The following is a 19,007-nucleotide window of genomic DNA, read 5'->3' as shown; positions in this document are numbered from 1 at the left end:
GATGCGCGGTGTCAGTCGTAGACTCCAAAAGGCCCGTTCCAGATTTAAGGAAAGGCGACAGACTCGCAAAGAGGTGGCCGAGGCAGTCAGACGAGGAGCAGGACGCGATCCCAGAGTATTTGCCGAAGTGCAGATAAGAGGACATCGGATTGCGGGAAGACAGGTCCATAGTCGGCAAAACCAAACTCTGCGTAGGATATAACGGAATGAATAAAGAGATCTTGTTTTACGTATGCCCGTACCTAGAGCAAGCCATGTACCTGGGTATTGATTTCTGGAGATCCTTCGCGCTGGCTCCCACAGTCCTCGGAGAAGAGCCCAGTCGATCCAGCGAGGCCCAAGTAGGCGAGATCCAAATGTCACAAATCAGCCAGTACGCCGAACATCGCCAGGAGGACGTGGATGTGGAAGCTTGGACCCTGGAAGACACGGAAACCGAAGAGCTGGAGAAGGTAAAGAAGGAGTTTCTGACCTATGAGGATGCCGGATTAGGAACAACGACGGTGGAGCAGCATCGGATCCAGTTGATCGAGGGCGCAGAACCATTTAAAGGTCGGCATTACCCTCAATCCCCAGCGATGCAGGAGGTGATCTGGACCGAGGTGGATAAAATGCTGGAACTAGGAGTGATCGAGGTCAGCGATAGTCCATGGAGCAATCGGACGACGGTGGTGCGAAAGCCAAACAAAAATAGATTCTGTTTGGACGCGCGGAAACTGAATCAGCTCACCGTAAAAGATGCTTACCCTCTTCCTAGCATCGAGGGTATACTATCCAGGATTGACCAGACATATGACATTTCCAGCGTCGACCTCAAATTCGCATTCTGGCAAATTAAATTGGACCCAGAAAGCCGGAAGTGCACCGCATTTACCGTTGCAGGCCGTCCGCTGTATCAATTCGTGATGATGCCCTTCGGTCTGTGTAACGCTGCCCAGAGGTTATGCAGAGTGATGGATAAGGTAATCCCGACTCAGCTCAGATCAAACGTTTTCGTTTATTTGGACGATCTTTTGGTGATAGCCCCGGATTTCCAGACGCATCTGCGATATCTGCGATTGGTGGCCCAGTGCCTGAAAAGAGCAAATTTGACGATAGGTCTAAAAAAATCCAAATTCTGCTTTAAGTCGCTGAAATACATGGGGTTTATCATCGGAGGCGGCACGCTGCAAATGGATCCCGATAGGGTTGTGGCTATACAAAAGATCCCGAGCCCGAGTTCAGTGAAGGAGCTACGGAGCTTCATAGGAACCGCAGGATGGTATAGGCGCTTCATCAAGGACTTCGCCACCATCGCGGTACCGTTAACAGATGCTCTGAAGAAGCATCCGCGCGGGAAGTTTTCCTTGCCAACGGAAGCGAGGGCGGCCATAGAATCCCTGAAGAAGGCACTCACCACGGCTCCTGTATTAGTCCATGCCGACTTTAAACGCCATTTCTACATCCAGTGCGACGCCTCAAATTTTGGAGTGGGAGCAGTGCTTTTTCAGCTGGATGATGACAAAGCAGAGCGCCCAGTGGCATTCTTTTCTTCCAAGCTAAACAAACATCAAATAAATTATTCGGTAACGGAGAAAGAATGCTTAGCTGCGGTATTGGCGATTGAAAGATTCAGGCCATATGTGGAATTGATGCCGTTCACGGTAATCACTGACCACGCCAGCCTTAAATGGCTAATGTCACTCAAGGACCTGAATGGGCGCCTAGCGAGATGGTCATTGCGGCTGCAGAGGTTCGACTTTGAGATCGAACACCGCAAGGGAGTCGAAAATATAGTGGCGGATACACTATCGCGCTGCATCGAGGAGGTGGTCCTAGACCCAACGGAAATCCACGGATTCCAGACGACGGAATTCAAATCAACGGAATACCAGGAGTTGAAAGGCGAAATCTGCAGGAACAAAGAATTATTGCCTGACCTGCGAATGGACGGGGACCTGGTATTCAAGCGAATGGCCTTCGCGCAAATCGACGACCAAGTGGAAGGTTCCATGTGGAAATTATGGATTCCCGCGTCACTGACGAAAACCCTCATCGCGAAGGCCCACGAAGACCACACAGCTGGACACGGTGGAATGAAGAAGACCTTGCACACCAAATGCACTAATCTTCACATATTTTGGGGCAACTGTTCTTTTGTTGTATCACACACCACAGAAACACACACTATTTTCCAAGAACTTTTCGCGGCAACACACACTAAAAACGGTTAAGTTTGATTTCCATAGGCGACCCGAGCCAGCTTACTTACTGCTGCACTCAGAACCGAAGGAACGAAGAATTTTTTGCGTTTGTATGGTTTGCCCGGCTATTTTATTCACAATCGCAACAAACCCCTTATTTTGATACAGCGACGACAAGGCAATTCACGACTTACAGATTATTTTGTTAATGCTAGGTGTCTCAGCATCTGCGGCTAGGTGGTGCGCGTCGTTTGCCGCTGGTTACAAAATTATTTCTTTTTTCACGCAAACAAAAACAAGTAGTAGAGGTGACAAATCATCGATGGCACTATCGATAGTATCGATGTTTTGGTGCTAGTTGCTACTATCGATCGTTTTTTTACGTATACATATATCGATATATATTTCTGGATTGTAGCCGCTCGACTGTGTTATGATCCGCCTCACGGTGAAGTCAGGGGTGTTTCCGACCCGATAAGCCAGGGGACGGATTGAACAAAACAAAAACAAAAACAAAAAACATACAAAAAAAAAACAAATCTAATTTATAGGACAGACTTGTCCTCGTTGGCACTTTCGTCAGCGGGGATAGTTGGTTTCGTTATCCCTAGCAGGGTCCCACCCTTCCATGAGCGCCACCTTTTGAATTCGCTCCCTTTTCATATTCAGGGTCCCGCTCTTCTTCTCGCTCTCGTCCCACCCAACTACCGTTTTCTATTCACTCATGACTCTTTTCAAATATTCCTTTTATATCCATTATATTTTCTTATTTATCTTGAACATTATTAATTAATAATCTAGGTTTATATAAAGGAAAAAAATACTAACACAAAAATACTAACAAAAAATAATAAACCCTATTTCGGCCGAATTGGCAGCCCCCTTTGATAGAGATTGTTGCTTCCTGATGCTTGCTGATGTTTACGTTTAATCGTGGTGTTTTTTGTGTGATCGTGATATTTTGTTTAATTGTGGGTCGGACGGGTGTAGATGTGTGAAATGTGGTGATGTTATGTGATGTGTTATGAATGAGGGTATACATGCGTGGGTTGTGTGTGGAGTTGTGTGGATGAAGGTGGGTGTGTGTGAATCGTGTGTGTGTATTTCTGCTTTGAAGTCCGGATTCTTTCCCCGGGGGAGGGGGAGGGGGGGGGCTGGTGTGTGGGGACAGAAACGTGTCTCCAGTCGGTGCTCCGCTGACGGTTCTCGCACCAGTTTTCCGGCCTGGCCAGTACCGGGCTGCTGCTGCCGATGTCCGCCGCTTCCGCTGATGTTGATGCCTGCCGCTGATGTCTTGGTGGGATCGTCGTCTCCACGATCACCAATTTTGTTTCCTCTTTTTTTTTTCAGGGCACGTGCGGCCTCCACTATTCTCCACCGGAAAACTCTCTTTTTTCTTTCTTCCCCGCCCCGTTTCCTTTTCTCCCACGCAACTCTGCCACTGCTTCCCAGGATCCACTATAGATGCCGCTGTCTCTTTCTTCTCCAGCCCTGATACCTATCGGCTCTCTCCAAAACCGCCCATAACAACTGGATTGGTCGGTCTGCTGCCCTTGGGATATACAATTTGTTGCATGCGAAGATATCGATAGGTGATACCCCATAGAAGCGGTGAGGAGGAAAGAAGTTTGAACAGAGTGGCAAGGCCAAAATTTAAGGGGAAAAGGTTAGCGAAGAGTGGCGCCACCTGGTCCTGGAGAGTGAGAGTTCCGCGCGCTCTCCGGAGCCGTTATGAGAGAAGATATCCGATTTTTTTTGTTCTGAAAAAAAGTGAGTGGGATGAGGATGGAGTAGTGGCCATCACCCTGAAAAAAAAAAGATAAATAAATCTGTGATTCCAGGGGATCCAGATCAGTGAGAGACCAGGAACCAGGACTAGCGGGACGGGAAAGAGACCCAAGAAGCATAAGAGTGAGTCCGCTCCAGAGGGGGGAGTAAAGAAACCCCAAATTAATTTTTTTTGTTGGCCAATCCGTAGGGAATAGGTCACAGCTCCGCCATCCTGGCTTGCTTTTTGCTGGGCTCGAATACACAATCCTGGTCACATAGTGCGGGTCCCTCGCCCATTTAGGGAGAGAAAAAAAATCATCAATCAACTTATTTACTCCCATTATTTATTTTTGTTAGACGTCTCCATTTATATGTATATGTTAATCCCCTAATTTAAGTCCGTCCATATTATATCTATATGTAACTTATTTATATTTATTATATTAATTATTTCTATTTATCTATTTATATATTAACCGCCCGTAGTGATAAGATGAGGGGGGTATGAATAGGCAGGCTTAGTGTAGCGATGATACCGTGTAAAATTAGGAAATTGAAGTGAAAATTATAACGAAGAAAATGAATTGCTAAGCGTTTCATATGGGGGGAAGAGGAGCCACAGCAACGAGAGGGTAAGGCTGCTGCACATGGCAGGGAGATCCAAAACGTTGTTATTCAGATCTCAGGTAGGGAGGGTACGTCAGGGATAAAAACATCGACACCTCGACCTGGTCCACGTCTGTGTTGAAGGAATTTACTGTAATGTTGTTTGTCGAGTAGAGTCCGTTTGCAGTTTTTTTGTCGGTTACTTTTGTTGTTTCAATTTGTTCGAGATGTCCAATTAGTTGGTATATTGTGCGACCTGAGGACTTGGGAAGTACCCAGCCCTGGGATGACTGGCTAGCCGGCCTTGCCCCGAAGAAAACAAAGGTTCGTAACAATAATGGCGCCCAATTTGAGACAGGGAAGTGGACTCGAAGTCCTGGCTCTACCATCAAAGAGGGAGAGTACGGATGCGAATCACACAGACGTCGAAGAAAGTATAAATATCCAGCAGAGAAGATAGATCTCGAGTGGTATTTTGCAATCTGGGGTCCATCGGTGTTCCGGTGGCCTGTGAGGGACTCGACGAGTTGGCTCACAGAAGCACGGCGCTGAGGGATCTGAGGATGCAAAGAAAATCCACAAAGTAAAAAGTTTTTATTGGTGTTTGATGATTCGGCACTTATCTGACAACGGGAAGCAGGAAATCTCAAGAGGGGATTTGGTTTGGCACTGGCAGAGGAGAATCCACAAGCCAGTTAGCAACCGACCCGGTGCCTGGTGTGCAAAATGAGAACCTGAAGAAGAAAAAAGAAATACCCGAAGTTAGGATATAGCCAGAAAGATTTCTGTTTTTCGCTTCCCCTGCTTACCGCTGGATGCAGTCGGGAGGGTAGATTCTCAATGAGATTTTTGTTCTGAGTGGCCCGTGGGGACAGAAGTCGGCCACGCGTTGCACTCGGAGCAGCTACAACATCCCGCAACGAACATTCAGTAGGGAAGTAGGCGGAAACAGCGACTGTAGGGAAGAGAGCGCCCTTGACTCTTAATCTTCCAAGGAAGATAAGATTAGTCAACAGCGCTCGCAAAGTTCTAGACGTTGGACAGGAAAAGACGTAGAACACCATGTGCGGAGTTGGCCCTAGTAGTAGTTGTGGTTCCTTTCCCCCTTATTATTGTTTTGCCGTATTAAGTGTTTTTGTGCTGAAGATCAGTGAGCTAGCGTTATAGGTAGTGTTTAGGCGATTGTTCTGAAAGAAGAATAGATAAGTGTAGTGAATAAAAAGATAAATAGGATAGTTCGAGGTAGGGAAATATAGGGCCAAGTTGATGAGCGCGTACAACTTGCGGTCTAAACAGAAAATGACCCGCAGGACTCCTCCACCAGGTAACCTCCAAGGACAGATGCAAGGCGGTGACACACAGGGCGCTGAGGGGCGTGGAGACGACAGCTGGAATTTGCCAGGCCAATCCAACGCACTGCCCTCCGAGATTCTCTCAGGAGTAAATGTCGCCATAGCGCAAGCACAGGAGACGTGGAGAGGCAGCATGGCAGATACCCTGAGTAAGACGCTGCAGGAGAAGATCCGTCGCGGCTTTATGGAGCTCATGGGGGCCATAACAGAGGTGATGGCGCCTCTGCGCCAGAACGTGGAATTGATCCAAGACCTGAGATTGGAAAGAGACCAGAAGGAAATCAAGGATAATAACGGCGATCAGCAGCCTCTAGCTCACCCCAGGCAGAAGCCGAAAACAGGGAACATTCCCAAAAGGACCAGGGACGATGACGCATGGAATTCCCAGTCGCCTCCAAGGAAGCCGGCGAGGTTGAGCCAGAACTGGCGCCGAGGAATAGGCGAGGCGGACCTGGATCCAGGTGCTGGAAGGCAGAGACGGGAGACATCAGGAGACGGCGGAGGTCCAACAGATCTGCCACCATTTGAAAGGAGAGATGATTGGAGAGGAGCGAGATGGGGACGCGTCGACAAATGGGAAATCCACTTCGACGGAGACCCAAATAAGATGACGGTGCAGGACTTCGTGTTCAGGGTCGAGTTCCTCCGTAGGCAGAACCGACGGTCGTGGGACGAGGTCCTTGACGACTTTCACCATCTCGTCAAAGGACAAGCGGCGGAGTGGTATTGGCAATTTGTCCGAGAACGGCCTCCGGAAGTATGGGAGGATTTGAAGGACGAGTTGGTGTCCCGGTTCCGAGCAGTGGGTGGCGAGTTCGAGCGGGTACGCACCTTGCATGAGCGACGACAACAATCTGGCGAATCTGTGGAAGAGTACTTTAGAGCGATGCGCAGGCTGGCAGCTAGACTCACCACACCTTTGGTTGAGTCCGAAATGGTGCGAGTCTTGAAGAAGGGATATATATATATATGTATACCCGATACTAAGTCAGTATGGCCCTCCTGCGGCAGACGCCGCTAATATTGAACCACACGACAATGAGTGCGTGCGAGAGAGACAGAAAATCAGTCTGAGCGTGACGTCGGGCGCTGCGTGGCCACTGAAAATTGATTTCTTGCTTTTGGCTACAAAAATGATCCGATCTGATCCAGATTCAGCAATCTGATAGATATAGTCATTATCTATGATTCTGCGTTTTTAGTTTTCCAATAGTCTGCTAAATCACTAACAAAAAAAACATATAATTCCCAAACTGCTTCAGACAAAAAATTCACCTTTAATTTGTTTGGTGGGACGAGAGACAACTGCATTAATTGTTTTGCAGGTGAGCGGACCCCCTTCTTTTCCCCTTGCTATTTACCTTCGCTTACTTTTTCTGAGTGCCAACTCCCTTTGCTGTTTCCTCCCTCAGATCACCGTGGATCCCCCAGAATCGGACAACGACGTTAATGCCTCTGGACATAACCCGGACCACGACTCGACAGATCCTCCGGCACCTTGTAGTGGTCGCTTGTCGGGCGGATAGGAAAGCATATTTGTGTTCTTCGCCTGAAAGTATGCCCGATGGTATTTGTACAATTTATATATTTATGTATATAATATATATATAAATATATTTATATATATTGTATTATTTATACAAGTATATATCACACCTCACCGAGATACTTATTAATTATTAAGTTTAGTCCCTATAGTTAGGGTATAGTAGGTTGGCTTAATTTCTTGTTGTGGTGTTACATGTTAAATGTTCCTGGTCGTGTGAGGGCTAGCGCCATCTAGGGTTGACATTAAGAATATGCTTAAAAACGAACAAAAAATCTCCCCACCATGTCCATAACCATTCAAGGTGAATGGCGAAGGATCGTGCAAAGGCAGATCCGGAGAACAAAATTTTTGTTGGTCAGTAGATCCGCCCAAATCTTTCTTTTTCCTCGTGGCCGTACAAGCATTCAGTTGCGCGGTGAGAAAAAAAAAAATAATAAAAATAAAATTAAACCGCCGTAAATAACCGTGGTGTGAAACCAAAGTGCACTCGATCGGGGAAAAAGAACCCAAGAAAGCAGATTGGGCTCTAATCGAAAACGTGAGTACCGGCCTTCGACAGTGCTAGGAGCCTCGAAGTTAGATTTTCCGACTTTTTCTGTAGTTTCCGCTTGGAGGTGAGCAGCCCCAACACAAAAAAAAAAAAACACCTGGAGAAAGAAGGAATTAGCACCTCAACCCCATCCCCCTATTTTCGCAGTGCCAGTTCCAACCGGGTAAATATGTGCATGGAGTAACTGTTAGAAAAAGTAGCCTGATCAGTATTTTCAAATTCCACATTAGAATCGGCACTTAGTTTGGGAATTATCCAAAAGCTGCAGCCCGAGCTTTAAGCCCCCGCACTACGAACCAGCTGATCCACCAAGTCGCGGGCAGTGAACTTTGGCTGCACGAGACGAGGACAGCCGTCTGAACGGGCTTAGTGCGGCGAAGTGGCGTAACCGTTTCGCATTCAAAACCGGGCCAAGAAACGGAAACCGGTGCTTGCAGTCAGCGTAGGCCCGAAGCCGCTTAAATGTTCCTACAGGGCGGGAAAAAATAGTGCACCACGTGTGTACATAACCTCCCGGCGACCCCTAGTGGTATCGCCTCTCTTGTTCTTCTCGTGATTCGGCCTAGCTGTTCCAAACGTTTATTTAAAGTGCAGTGGAGGCCAGCGTTTGTCTTATGTGCACGTTAGTGTCATTATGTAGGCTGAATGAAAACTGTAAGAGATGTGCTCACATACATATGTATACACCGCCCACTGAAAGCCACTGAGGCCAGTAAGATCCCACCGTGACTCGCATTCCCTTGAACCTCGCAGTCCGTTGATATGTCTGTTTTTGTGTAGTTGGATATACTTAGTGTTAATTGTAGACAGTAAAAAAAAAAAAAAACCAGAAAAAAAAAACCCACCAACACATGGAAAGTTTGAAAATGCATTTGATAAAAGCTTAAAAGTTTGAGCTTAAAAGCGTCCGCTCGGCCGGGTCCCCTCCGCGAGCTTATGCCATGCAGCACGCGCTGTACGATTTTGTTTTTGGTTTGCAGGTAAAAGTTTAATGCACCCACACACAGCCACACGCCCAGCTACGAAAGATCTTTCGCCGCGGGAACACAAACAAAAACTGAGTGAGCTTTATAATATACCAACAACATTACATTTTATTGCCTCCCAAAATTCCGCGAGCGTGGCAAAAGCTTCGTTCTTTTTTGCTAGAGCTGTTTGTCGGTCGTTGACCTCACACTTTTAAAGTAGTCACAGCTGATTGGCCTTCTGCCTTTACAATACGCTTGGTAGAACGAATAGTATGTCCAACTACTCCCTGAAGCCGATGTGCTGGGACATGTGTACCTATTTTGCGCTATAGTATTATCTTTCTATCTAAGGAAAAATCATTAGTTTATATCGCACTATAAAATATCGTATATGCACTTACAACTATTTACACTTATCGTATTTATTTATCTAAATATTCCCTAGTAATAATAGCTATATCTCTTGTGACGCTTTTCGTTCCTCCTTTTGTCCATTTATCCTTGTCTTGGAGTTCTCGGTTAGTGTTTCTTTTTTCTTGTAACATGAATATAGTATCTGAATATAGTTTCTAATAAAATGATTGTTAAGATGAATATGTGCTAGACGTTACCGCATTTGGGGGAACCATGCCGCTCGTGAGCGAAATAGGATGACCAATACCGGACACTCCAGGGATCCTGATATTATTCTTGGCTCTTTCAGGATCATGGTAGGGTGGGCGTGGCACGACTCCGTGCCAGCAAAACAGAGATGTCCGCCGCGGTGGTAGATCCCTACTCCTTCTCTGCACTATCTTTGCCCCACTATACTTTCCGTACCCCTAACGATCCTTTCCTTGTCTGTCCCCCTCCCATTCCCAAAAAGAGTACGCGAATTTTAATAAAATAATACCAGCAGGAGCGAAGCAACCTAACTGGAGGGTTACCCCAAAGGACCCATCCCCATTTCCGACCAGAGATCAGCTGTGGAAGCGAGCGCGTACTCCTTCTCAGTTAGCCGACCACCAGCTTCATCGTGCGAAGATTCTCTTCGTTACTCGTTACAATTTAGCGGGGCAAGACTGCTTGAGCCAAGAAAATTTGAAGTTTCGGCTGACAGAAGTGCAAGCGCATGGTAATCTTTTTTAAAAGTGAACGATATATGAGCCCGATACTATCGATAGTATCGATGTTTTGAATCATTCTATTCAAAACTATCGAGTGGCGCCACTATCGATGGGTTGACAGCTCATACTGACGAATTCAAGTTATATTTGACATATTCCTCGTTTTTGATCTTCCGTGGAATATGTTATGATCCGCCTCTTTGCCACCCTGGCCTATCGTTCCCAGCTAGCTCACGGGGAAGTCAGGGGTGTTTCCGACCCGATAAGCCAGGGGACGGATTGAACAAAACAAAAAAACAAAAAAAAACATACAAAAAAAACAAATCTAATTTATAGGACAGACTTGTCCTCGTTGGCACTTTCGTCAGCGGGGATAGTTGGTTTCGTTATCCCTAGCAGGGTCCCACCCTTCCATGAGCGCCACCTTTTGAATTCGCTCCCTTTTCATATTCAGGGTCCCGCTCTTCTTCTCGCTCTCGTCCCACCCAACTACCGTTTTCTATTCACTCATGACTCTTTTCAAATTTTCATTTTTATATCCATTATATTTTCATATTTAACTTGAACATTATTAATTAATAATCTAGGTTTATATAAAGGAAACAAATACTAACACAAAAATACTAACAACAAAATAAACCCTATTTCGGCCGAATTGGCAGCCCCCTTTGATAAAAGTTGTTGCTTCCTGATGCTTGCTGATGTTTACGTTTGATCGTGGTGTTTTTTTATATGATCGTGATATATTGTTTAATTGTGGGTCGGACGGGTGTAGATGTGCGAAATGTGGTGATGTTATGTGATGTGTTATGAATGAGGGTATACATGCGTGGGTTGTGTGTGATGTGGGTGGATGAAGGTGGGTGTGTGTGAATCGTGTGTGTGTATTTCTGCTTTGAAGTCCGGATTCTTTCCCCGGGGGGGGCTGGTGTGTGGGGACAGAAACGTGTCTCCAGTCGGTGCTCCGCTGACGGTCCCTTGGTGCCGGTGCTCCGCTGACGGTTCTCGCATCAGTTTCCCGGCCTGGCCAGTACCGGGATGCTGCTGCCGATGTCCGCCGCTTCTGCTGATGTTGATGCCTGCCGCTGATGTCTTGGTGGGATCGTCGTCTCAACGATCACCGATTTTTTTTCCTTTTTTTCTTTCAGGGCACGTGCGGCCTCCCTTATTCTCCACCGGAAACTCTCTCTTTTCTTCCTCCTCGCCCCGTTTCCTTTTCTCCCACGCAACTCTGCCACTGCTTCCCAGGATCCACTATAGATGCCGCTGTCTCTTTCTTCTCCAGCCCTGATACCTATCGGCTCTGTCCAAAACCGCCCATAACACCACACTACCGTTTCCAGGATTACTCCGCCGAAACGGGAGTGCCAAGCTGGCGGGCTTTTTCAATTAAGAGGCCCCAAACGTAGGCCATCGCCCACACCCTGAGATTGAGAGTCTCTGGCTCCATCGACTGAGATGCCTGGGCTACTGCTTCAGATCCTTTGCGTGAAACACCCCAATACGTGAGCCTTGCAACGTCTCCAGCTCGTACAGACTGTTGCCCATACTCCGGATCACTCGGCACTTGACGTATTTTGGGCTGAACTTCGCGTTGATGTTGTTTTTAAATTTGCTCAACACGAAATTCCGCTTATATATCTCCTGACCCGGTGAGTACCTAATTTCTCGAGCTTTTCGATTATACCTGTTCTTCGCTCTGTTGTAGGCTTTATGAGAGTTTCCTCGGACCTCATCTCGGACTATCTCCATCTTGTCACTCCTCGCCAAGGGTGACATTTGTGCATCATTTAGGGCGCCCAGTCTGCGTGCCAACTTATAATCTCGGCCGCTAGTAAACATGTGCTGCCCAAACAACACAAAGTATGGCGACGTCCCGATACCCGTGTGTATAGCGCTCCTAGCCACACACTGGATCTCCGTCAGCTTCTCGTCCCAGCGCGTGTGATCCTCACTAGCGTATGTCCTTATTGCTGCCAGTACAGTCTGGTTCACTCGTTCGGCCGCGTTCGCCTGCGGTGCATAGTTCCCCGACTTCAGGTGCGTTATGCTTCTCCTATCCAGGAATTGAGAGAATTCAGCTGACACAAATTGCTTTCCATTATCGGTATGCACTATTTCAGGCACGCCAAACTGCGCGAAGACCTCGGCGTGCAAGAATCGGATCACGGCCGAAGACGTCGCCTTAGGCAAAGCCTTCAACCAGACATATCTGGACATGTGATCGAGGACTATTAGTATGACCACATTGCCACTTCGAGTCCTCGGATATGGACCCAGGAAATCCAGGTACAGTTTTTGAATCGGCCTCTCGGTTCTGGTTTCGGCCCCCATGAGTGGACGGTGAACCTGTGTTGAATGTTTTGTTTCTTTGCAGGTGTTACAATCAGCCACATATGCCTTCACCTGCACGGTCATCCGGGGCCAATAATAGAACTGTCGCAGCCGTCCCAGTGTCCTCGCGATTCCTCCATGCATTGCCCCATCGCTGTCGTGAGCCTGTTGGATCAGTGTGCTCGTCAGGGCTTCCGGGATCCATAGCTTCCACGAAAACTCCTCTAATTCCGGCCGGCCAAATTGTGTGCGCTTAAACAGCAGTCCTTCCTCCACCTTCAGGTCTGGGAATTCATCCTCATCGCTCTGGACCGACTCAATTTTTCTTCGGTATTCTTCATCCTCGAAGGCTGTGGTGTCGAACTCCAGGAAGTCGATAGCGTCCACGTCAAAGGGACGTGACAGCATGTCGGCGACGATATTTTCCTTTCCTTTGCGGTGCTCGATTTCGAAGTCATAAGCCTGGAGAGCCAACGACCACCTGGCTAGCCTCCCATCCAGTGCTTTGAATCGCATGAGCCACTGCAAACTCGCGTGATCTGTTATCACCGTGAATGGCATCAGTTCTACGTATGCACGGAACTTCTCTATGGCTCTTACCGCCGCCAGACACTCCTTCTCTGGCACGCTATAGTTGAGCTGTGCCCCTCTTAGCTTCGCCGAAAAGAATGCGATCGGGTGCTCTGCTCCTTCATCATCCCTCTGGAAGAGAACTGCTCCAATCCCCACGTGGCTCGCATCACACTGGATGAAGAAGTGCTTCTTAAAGTCTGGGTGATGTAGCACGGGGGCACTGGTAAGTGCTTTTTTGAGCTCCTCGAACGATTTTCCTGCCTCCTCCGTCAGCTTAAATTGCCCTTTTCCTTTCAGACAGTCTGTCAGAGGAGCCGAGAGTGCCGAGAAATTTCGGATAAACCGCCGATACCAGCCAGCTGTCCCCAAAAATCTCCGGATTTGTCTCACGTTCCTTGGCATTGGTATTTGGGTGATCGCCTGTACTTTCTCCGGATCTGTCCTAAGTGCGCCGTCGCCTACGATGTACCCTAAATACTTTAAATATTTATAGCCGAATTTCGATTTTTTTCTTCCAATTGTCAGGTTTGCCTCCTTGAGACACTTGGCCACTTCCTCTAACAGGTGTATATGCTCCTCAAACGTCCGGGAAATAACTAGTAGATCGTCTAAGTATACAAAGACATGGCTTCGGAGTCGTTGTGGAATTACTCGATCCATCAACCGACACAGCCGTTGGGCTGCATTGCACAACCCGAAGGGCATCGATTTAAATTGGTAGAGTGGTCTGCCCGGCACCGTGAATGCTGTGTACGTCCGACTTTCAGGCTCCAGCTCTATCTGCCAAAATGCGTGCTTTAAATCGATGCTGCTGATGTACACCGTATCCTCTACGCGGCTCAGAATTGACTCGATGCTCTGCAGCGGGTAAGCATCCTTCACGGTTAATTTGTTTAGTTTCCGCGCATCCAGACACAATCGGTTTTTTTCCGGCTTACGTACCAGCGTCACGCGGTTGCTCCACGGGCTCTCGCTGGTTTCGATGACTCCGAGGCGCAACATTTCGTCCACCTCGGCAAACAACAGCTCTTGCACCGCGGGAGACACCGGGTAGAATCGCTCCTTTACGGGTACGGCTCCCTCGATTAATTGAATTTCGTGCCTTTCGAGCGTCGTTCTTCCCAAACCATGTGTGTCGAATGCCCTGAAGTTGTTCTTCACCTGGTCCAGACGTGTCTGCTGCGTGTGCGTCAATTCGTGCGGTTCCGTTGGTCTACTCCTAGTCAGCACCTCAGCATCAATTTCGGCTAATTCCTTGTGTCGTTCTAGGCCTACTATATGCGGAGCCAGACCAAACTTCCGCCAGAAATCGACCCCTAGGTACAGCGGTTGTTTCAGCGAGGGACACAGGAACAACTCCATAGTCTGCTTCTGGCCTCCATACGTCATTACTGTCGACACATGTCCCAGTATTTTATGAGGAGTGCCGCCCGCTGTTTGTACTGAGAATTTCTTTATGTCTTGAAGTTTCAGCTCCAATTCTCCTATCAGTTCCAGGCCACCTTTCCCCAGAAGGCTCACCGATGCCCCTGTATCCAGTAGTCCCGTCAGCGTCCTCGGGCCCAACTTCACTCGTGCGAATGGCCTGTCATCCTGACGAATTGCCGAGTGGACTGCAGCACACACCTGGAGCCGCCTTCTCTTTCGCCCCTGAAACCTGTCCCGAGCCCGCTGTGCTCTGACTGCTCCCGTTCGGATACTCTCATCGAGTTCGTCCCCCATTATCCGATTCCTGGCCTGTTCGTACTGCCGCTGTCTTTCCTTTATCGGCTTGCGTTCGGACCATCTAGCTTCGGGTAATACCGCTTGGTTAACCTTATATATGGTAGTGTAAATATTCTTATTGCTACTTCTTTCCTTAGGGGTATCTAATTTAACGTTGGAGGGCCTATCTATTGGCTGCTTCGCGGCGACGTGGAACTCGACTCCTCCAATTGCGTCGTGCTCCTTTTCGCGTTTCCCGGCCGACATTTAGGACATTTAGGGAGGATGACCCCGGCCAGCCCGCACTTGTAGCAGAACAGGTTACGTACGGCCGACTCACACTCAAAATAGGTGTGACCCGGCTGAGCGCAATTCCAGCACTTCAGCTGGGTGCGGTCGCCTCCGGATTCCCTCGTCCTATGGACAGCATCCAATGCCTCGGTCTGTTCCTCCGGGTCGTGAGTGTTCGCATCCAATTCATGTACTTTGTGATCTTCCCTGCGCCTACTACCCCCATGGTCTGGACCGCTCCTTGTCCATCGCGTCGCCAGCAGTTTCTCGGCGTCCGCACACTCTTCTCGCAGCTTCTGGAGATTTGGTATCTGCATTGGATAAATCACCCTCGAAATTGCATCCCTAATATTGATCTTTATGATCTTTATTAGATCATAATCCGAGAACGGATTCAGCAATCTCGACCTCAACACCAACATCTCCTGGATGTACTGGTCCGCCGACTCCCCGTGGCGTTGTCGGCGTTCCCTGAGCTCTTGCTCTCGCTCGAACTCTGTCCGACGAACTTGAAACTGCTGCTGGAGACCATATCTCAGATTCGGCCAGTCCGGCATTCCTACCGTCCGCACATGCATCCAGTACCAATCCCTTGCGTGGCCACTGACCAATGTGTGAAAGGCTTTCAACACCTCCGCCCACGGTACCTGATACGACGCCTGTAGATGCTCCACCCGGAATATGAATTCCGCCACGGGCATCCCCTTTGGATCGCCGTCGAAGCTAAGTCCCCATCTTCGTATCTGCACTTGCTCCTGCCTAGCCTCTCCGAAACTCGGTCGATTCCTGTTAGGGTTTGCTCCTGCGCCCATCCCGTTGAACAGCCACTCCTCCACGGGTCTCTGATCGGCTTGGGTCCTCTGATCGGCCTCCAATGTTCGGTTGTCCACGAACAAGTGCGTTGGATGTGCTTGCTGGTTCCCGGGTGCTTCCTGTTGACCTCCTCCCAGACTGGTTGCATTTGATCCCCGATTCCTTCCATTTGCATCACTCGCCGTTCGCTCCGCTTTTAACGAACCCACCACAGCGTTGATCTCTCGCATGAACTCTAGCATGTCTGCTTGCATTGACGATCTCAGCGCTTCCATTTGCTGCCCGAGCGACGCTCGGTAGGTCTCCTGTGCTTGGGCTAAGGCTGCGTTCACGGCTGAGCTTAACTCGGACGGTAACACCAGGTCCTTACGGGTTCGCTGTTGACCTCCTACCGCTCCGGCCTCTGGGTCCTCCTGGTACAACCCCGCATGTACGTTTTCCGCCACTTGCGACGGCCCTTCCAGCCTACTGCCGGCTTTACCGTCCTGGGACCGAGTCGTCGGCATGTTGTACGGCTGGTACCTGCGCTGTGCCTCTGGGCTACGCCTTGTCTTCCCCGACCCTTTAAAAATCTCCGGGTCACTCATCAACCAACTTTCCTAACGTACTCCTTTCCTTCGTCTATTCCCTATTTACTTAACTATCTTGGTGATAAATAAATTGGATTGTTTATTATCTGACTACCCTACTCCACTAAACACCTAGTTCCTGGCTAATTAATCCTCAATACCTTCAATCGTAACGAGAAAACAAATAAATAAATAGTGCAATAAATAAATAAGCGAATAATTAATTCAATGCTTAGATAACCAAATAAATAAATTTAAATACATAAATCGGTTAATTTAAATCAATAAATTGATAAATCTAAATATCTAAATTGATTCAATCAAATAAATAAACACCTACATCTACAATTAATCGCCTAATTAAATGCAACACTAAATAACTAAATACTTCCTCTCCCAAACAAATACTCTTTTCCCGATGACTTGCCTAATGCCTACTTCTAAAATTGCTTTTAAACAATGCTAGCGAGAATCGTCAGTCCTCAAAAAAAAATGATTTCCCTTTGGGTTTTCTTGCTTCGGCTTTCCAATAGTCTGCTAAATCACTAACAAAAAAAAACATATAATTCCCAAACTGCTTCAGACAAAAATTCACCTTTAATTTGTTTGGTGGGACGAGAGACAACTGCATTAATTGTTTTGCAGGTGAGCGGACTCCCTTCTTTTCCCCTTGCTATTTACCTTCGCTTACTTTTTCTAAGTGCCAACTCCCTTCGCTGTTTCCTCCCTCAGATCACCGTGGATCCCCCAGAATCGGACAACGACGTTAATGCCTCTGGACATAACCCGGACCACGACTCGACAGATCCTCCGGCACCTCTTCCTCTTTTCAGATCCAGACAGCGAGCTCCACGAGTCGGACAACGAGGCTACTACCACCTGGTAATACCTGGACCACAACTCGGGACACACACTTCCTTCCCTTCTACCTCCGATACATAACTATCATGTCCATTTTCCTCTCTTCTACTCATCTCAGCGGCTACGACGGCTAGGATTTATTCCCGGCTCGCGGACCGGCTGAGATTCGTTCTACCAGGGTTCCATTTTACACCGGGTCTTTAAGACTCGCGTTTAAAATCGATCCCTTCTATTACCATTGGGCGCCATTTGTTATGATCCGCCTCTTTGCCACCCTGGCCTATCGTTCCCAGCTAGCTCACGGGGAAGTCAGGGGTGTTTCCGACCCGATAAGCCAGGGGACGGATTGAACAAAACAAAAAAACAAAAAAAAACATACAAAAAAAACAAATCTAATTTATAGGACAGACTTGTCCTCGTTGGCACTTTCGTCAGCGGGGATAGTTGGTTTCGTTATCCCTAGCAGGGTCCCACCCTTCCATGAGCGCCACCTTTTGAATTCGCTCCCTTTTCATATTCAGGGTCCCGCTCTTCTTCTCGCTCTCGTCCCACCCAACTACCGTTTTCTATTCACTCATGACTCTTTTCAAATTTTCATTTTTATATCCATTATATTTTCATATTTAACTTGAACATTATTAATTAATAATCTAGGTTTATATAAAGGAAACAAATACTAACACAAAAATACTAACAACAAAATAAACCCTATTTCGGCCGAATTGGCAGCCCCCTTTGATAAAAGTTGTTGCTTCCTGATGCTTGCTGATGTTTACGTTTGATCGTGGTGTTTTTTTATATGATCGTGATATATTGTTTAATTGTGGGTCGGACGGGTGTAGATGTGCGAAATGTGGTGATGTTATGTGATGTGTTATGAATGAGGGTATACATGCGTGGGTTGTGTGTGATGTGGGTGGATGAAGGTGGGTGTGTGTGAATCGTGTGTGTGTATTTCTGCTTTGAAGTCCGGATTCTTTCCCCGGGGGGGGGCTGGTGTGTGGGGACAGAAACGTGTCTCCAGTCGGTGCTCCGCTGACGGTCCCTTGGTGCCGGTGCTCCGCTGACGGTTCTCGCATCAGTTTCCCGGCCTGGCCAGTACCGGGATGCTGCTGCCGATGTCCGCCGCTTCTGCTGATGTTGATGCCTGCCGCTGATGTCTTGGTGGGATCGTCGTCTCAACGATCACCGATTTTTTTTCCTTTTTTTCTTTCAGGGCACGTGCGGCCTCCCTTATTCTCCACCGGAAACTCTCTCTTTTCTTCCTCCTCGCCCCGTTTCCTTTTCTCCCACGCAACTCTGCCACTGCTTCCCAGGATCCACTATAGATGCCGCTGTCTCTTTCTTCTTCAGCCCTGATACCTATCGGCTCTGTCCAAAACCGCCCATAACAAATATTACCAGCTATATGGAACATTTAGCAAAGCCCACATAATTTTATCCGATTAATGAATCGATTTTCTACTTGACTGACTTATTAAATACTTGCTTTTATGGGGTTTTGTCTAAAAAAAAAAAGGTCAACCACAATTTCCACTAAATTCTTCTCTTTACTTGGTAACTACATTTTAATGTAACTACCAAAAGCGACACCTGGAGGGAAATTGTGTACGTTTCAAAAATGTATTCCCGTTTTTTCCCATAAACCTCATGGAAGCGCCAGTGTAAAAAACCTTATCTACTTTTTAACATTCCTTTTTTTCCGAAATTTTAGAAATATTTTGATTTTGATGGCAAACGATAAGGAATTCGATGCTGATGACGAGTTATATTTCGGT

The 19,007-nt window shown here is 47.6% G+C and overlaps 1 long non-coding RNA gene across 1 annotated transcript; it reads left to right on the top strand.

The window, feature by feature from the left end:
• The first annotated feature begins 3,704 nt into the window (after positions 1–3,704).
• Positions 3,705–4,307, top strand: LOC117186576. The gene is made up of 3 exons (XR_004471580.1): positions 3,705–3,953; positions 4,025–4,094; positions 4,162–4,307. It is a non-coding gene; the product is annotated as an uncharacterized LOC117186576 (long non-coding RNA).
• The last annotated feature ends 14,700 nt before the right edge of the window (positions 4,308–19,007 follow it).

Source organism: Drosophila miranda, chromosome XL (assembly GCF_003369915.1).
Source record: "Drosophila miranda strain MSH22 chromosome XL, D.miranda_PacBio2.1, whole genome shotgun sequence".
Lineage (NCBI taxonomy): Eukaryota > Metazoa > Arthropoda > Insecta > Diptera > Drosophilidae > Drosophila > Drosophila miranda.
Note: the sequence above shows the minus strand (reverse complement) of the source record. Positions and strands in the feature narration are given on the sequence as shown.